The sequence below is a fragment of the Triticum aestivum genome, chromosome 4A (genome assembly GCF_018294505.1).
Source record: "Triticum aestivum cultivar Chinese Spring chromosome 4A, IWGSC CS RefSeq v2.1, whole genome shotgun sequence".
Classification (NCBI taxonomy): Eukaryota; Viridiplantae; Streptophyta; class Magnoliopsida; order Poales; family Poaceae; genus Triticum; species Triticum aestivum.
This window is the reverse complement of record NC_057803.1, coordinates 519,282,001-519,286,829: the sequence shown is the minus strand read 5'-3', so window position 1 is coordinate 519,286,829 and position 4,829 is coordinate 519,282,001. Positions and strand designations below refer to the sequence as shown.

At 43.1% G+C, this 4,829-nt stretch overlaps 1 long non-coding RNA gene across 1 annotated transcript; it reads right to left on the bottom strand.

Moving 5' to 3' along the window:
- Nucleotides 1-221: 221 nt before the first annotated feature.
- Nucleotides 222-3,866, bottom strand: LOC123082194 (uncharacterized). Its single transcript, XR_006438972.1, has 3 exons — nucleotides 3,499-3,866; nucleotides 1,154-3,429; nucleotides 222-512 (listed from the first exon to the last, which is right to left on the bottom strand). It is a non-coding gene; the product is annotated as an uncharacterized lncRNA (long non-coding RNA).
- Between the last annotated feature and the right edge of the window lie 963 nt (nucleotides 3,867-4,829).

Below are 4,829 nucleotides of genomic sequence, written 5' to 3'. Positions count from 1 at the left end.
GAGGAGCTCAATGAAGATCTTGTCCTTTGTGTTGTTTCGTCTAGTTGATCAGTAGTGGAGCCCAGTTGGGGTCGATCGGGGATCTGTGTAGCATTTGGGGTAGTCTTCTTTTATTTTGGTTCCGTAGTCGGACCTTGACTGTATCTGGTTGATGTAATGCTTTATTCATGTAATTGTGTGAAGTGGCGATTGTAAGCCAACTATGTATCTTTTCCCTTATATATTACATGGATTGTGTGAAGATTACCTCACTTGTGACATTGCTTTCAATGCGGTTATGCCTCTAAGTCGTGCTTCGACACGTGGGAGATATAGCCGCATCGAGAGCGTTACAGCATACTACAAATCTTCCATGATGCACTACTTTCCCATGGTTAATTGTCAGTCTTTTGAATTAATTGTCAGTCTTCGTCAGAAAAAACATCACATTACCAACAAAAGCTTCATCTTCCACCAAAAGAGCACATGTACCGTTGCCTTGCTAAAATGCTTCAGATTTGGTAACTTGATTGCTGCAATTACCACACAAAACTGAAATAAACCACAATAGGACAAGGCAAACTTAATTTCGGACGTCAAGTTAATAATCATGGAGAATTAGCATCTCTTTGAAGATTGTCCAGAGTGGAATCAAATCATATTTTGTTGTAGCTTAACACAAAACAAAACAAACACATTTTCTAAAAGCGTAATCTCGACAGTGAAAAACATCAAAAGAGCAATAGCCGTGCATACAGATTAATTAGTCCTAGCAAATCTATAACACCAGTATAGTTTTCAAATTAGTCATAGCAAATCTAGATTGACACTAAACCTTCTACTAACTATGTCAAACTAAACAGGAACTTTGCATTGTCTGGTCACCGCGTCTACAATCCGACATGATTGATTAATTAAGTTGGCAGATTTTTTTATTTGAAAAGAGAGTTGGCAGATGATTTTAAACTGCAACAACAGATAATGTGTGTGGCATGCATGCACACCTAGCTAGCTTCTTGGTAATGGTCACCGACTAACAATCAAACGAAGACATGCACGGTGCTTAACCAATAATAATTCAGCAAATTACAAGTTAACTAAAGCATCAAATTAATTGACAGATTCTTGGTCATGGTCAATGACTAACAATCAAAGCATCAAATTAATTAATTACCAGCATATGGATGCAGAGGCAGTTGGTTGTGGGGCCTTGGACCTTTGGACGCTGAGGCGGGCAAGGTTGCAGTTGGTCCTTCGGTCGTCAATCACCGGTACGGACCCAAGCACGCCCTAATGGCCGCCTCCGCCTCCCAAAACGTAACCTGCCAAACATCCATCTAGGCATAGCATCAACTAACAGGGCTGAATTAAACAAGAGAATTAACTACTGAACATGAATTGACGATGAGGGGAAGAGAGAATTGTTTGGGTGGGTACTCACGAATCCGCGGCCCTTGGATATGTCGGTGCCCTTGTTGGCGATGACGACGGCCTCGAGGATCTCGCCGAAGAGCTCGAACTGGTCGCGCACGCCCTCCTTGCTCATCTTCCACGCCAGGCCATCCACGAACACCTTCGCAGCCGCGTGTCATCATTGCCCGCCGACGCCTGATGAGCCATGGACACCCTCTTCTCCTTCTTCTTCTGGCTCTGGGATCGGCCTGGTTTCTAGTGTAGCGCTTGGTTTCCGTCGACGTAGTGAATAGATCAGCGGCGTTCCAGGGATCCGGCGATCCCGTACGTGTACAAGATTCGGTGGCATCTTCTCTGTGAGGTCGGCGGCGGCGATCTCGTGCGTCCAGGGGATCGATAGGAGCGGTGTTTGTGCGGGTTTTTTTGGGGGTGCTTGCATGGGGTGGGGTGGGGTGGGGGACAAAAAAACAAAGAAAAAACTAGACGAAAGTGGTGGGACAAAAAAAATTCGTGGAACCTATTCTACCAACTGAGACATTAGGGGTAGAGATATTAGTGCACGATGCTAGAAAGCAAAGGATTCCATCCGTCAGAATTAGCATACACAACCAATACTTCATAAATTCATATGCTCAATCAATTATAACACAAAGTTACTTTCATTCAAGATGAAAAACTAACACAGGTGAATGCCCGTGCTACCATGAAACAACAAACTAAGACACTAATCAAAACATCATTTCAATTCACAATGTGAACGTCACATGCGACTTATGACTGTGTTGCGATAAAAATTGATAGTACAAATCAAGACGAACATATTTGTCATCATGAGTCAATCTATTTTTTTTCTTTCTTGATTAGTTCATTAAATGAGATATTGATTAAAATATCTATGTCGTGTGCATGTGTCACAACATGTTGTGTAAAACATTGGAGTATTTCTCCTATTTTCTGTTCTCAACACCATCTCAGTATTTTTGTTTCAACCTGTTGTGCTCGGCCATACTTACCCTTAGGGACTCTTTTCCTCTCGTCTTCTCCTCTTTCCCGATGAAATCAAAGCATATGGTAAAACAATGTTAAAATCAAACATTTTCACACGTCTTTTGTGCAAGTACCTCAACTGTAACTAAGGGTGAGTTGCCAACAACATGTCTCTTACCTGTTTTCAGGTATAGCTAGTGCCTAGCAAGGAAAATGATTTCAGTTGGAAAAACATAACTGCTGCTGAAGTAGTAAGATATTTGTGACCAATCCGATCTACTTCTATGTACTCCCTCCGTCCGAAAATACTTGTCATCAAAATGGACAAAAAGGGATGTATCTAGAACTAAAATATGTCTAGATACATCTCTTTTTATTCATTTCGATGACAAGTATTTCCGGACGGAGGGAGTATTTTATTAAGGAAGAAAATCTACACCGGTACCAACCAGAACGTAGGAACGAAACAGAAAACGAAAAAACTGTGTTGGTCATTGCCATCGCTGCAAGTGAATGAATACTAAAATATTCTCCAGCTCAATAGATACACCACCATACATGCATGCAATGCAAGCTACATAGTCATTATCATCTCTGAATTATGTTTAATTCACAAAAAGGATCTATTCACCATTTACTCATTAGAAAGGAGATACAAAACTTATGCGTAAAATATAATATGATGGAAAATTAGATGCCAGCAGTTTCTGTAATATTCAAACTTTGTACATTGCAAATTGTAAAAGAAAAAACTTTAGACAAAACCCTGCACGATTACCGGCTGGATATCATATAGAAATATATTCAGGATTCTAGAGCGGTGATTACTGATAGCACTAATGCTAGTGCAGAGAGAACTCACTTGTTGTGAGAAGAGGAAGAAGCTATGGCCAAAGGTTCATTGACATTTTCGTTGAACATGCTTCTCGAGCAGGTAAACACACACCGACATCTTCCCGTGGCTGGCAACGGCGTGTAGAGCCCTGGAGCCACCGTCCCTAGCTGCCTCCTTGATGCGGCCGTTCCTGCCATCGAGCGCCCTCGCCATGCCTGAAAAAAAATCGCCCAAATCAGAAACAAGGGCAAAAAAACAAACGCCCAAATCAGGATCTGGATGACCTGGACGCAGGGCGTCGTTGGAAGGCGCGGCGGCGAGCTCCATGACACGGCCATGGCGGCACCTGCATAGAGAAATGGCGTGCAGCACATAGGCATCACGTGTGGATACCTGCCTGCGGCGACGAGCTGCTGAGGGAGGGCACGTAGAGGACGCTCGATCAGCCAGCTGAGGAAGAGGCAAACACAATCACACATGTATCGATCGATCCATGAAAAACTTTGCTCGCTGCCTCGCTCGCCTCCTGGACTGCCCAGCCGCGGCGTTGCCCTTTGTATTAGGTGGATGGGGCGCTCGGCTGGGAAAAGGTAGGGAGGGAGGGCAAGGGGTGCGGGGCGGGGGCGGCGGCTGCTGGTGTAGAAGGGGATGAGCGCGGGCTAGCTAGGGATAATGGGAGCCGGGAGGGAGGTCCTGCGTAAGTTTTCACCTTTGGTCTTTTTTGGTTTTCTGTCGATAAAAATCGGCGAGTGGGGTTTTCGTACGAGGGGTGGATTGACGGGGGAGGGAGGAGGCTGACGAAGGAAGGGACAACTTAGGTACTGCTCGATTAGGAGAAGAGATAAGCGCGTCTAGTGCGGGTTTGAAGAAGCTAAGTATGAAAAGGGATCGGTGGGAAAAATAAATAAAAGAGATAGGTGATTTGTTTAGAAGTTGATTCCATATATATGGTATTATTTCTAAATTCTTAGTTATCAAATATTTACATGATTGAATTCAATCGACACCTACCAAAGCAAGCACGAATAAATGAAAAGAGTATCAGACGCGATTCGGTTTTAGTTGCAAAGAAGAAAAAAAAATTAAACTGGGGAGATGGTGGGAGGGGGACGAAAAAAACTAGCAAAAATAAACCGTGAATACTATTCACCAACTCAGACATTAGAAGTAGAGATATATACTTCGGAGAGAGGAGACAACTTTCAGAAATCCCGTCGGAGAGAAGAGAAATATTTTTTTAATGAATCTAATCAAACTAAAATATTAATTTAATCTGAATCGGATGATTTTTGAAGGCTCTATGAATCTATATTTATAGATAAAAAAGAGGCTTAAAGATCAAATGCTAGGTAATATGAAATTAAATATAGACGAAAAGAAAAGAGACAAAGAGGAAAGGTGTGCCATGGGGCTTCCGTCGGGCCGGCCGCGCGTGTACACTGCGGCTCTAGTTTTTTTATTCGGTCAACTGAAAAAGAAAAATGTTTATGGAAAAAAACTGGGGAAAGAATATGGCCGGTTGGGCCTAGCCCAAGTAGGAGAGAAGAAAAATAAAATGGTGGGGCGCCCGATGCCACTATGCTGCGCACATGGGCGACTGTTAGTTCTAAGGGAA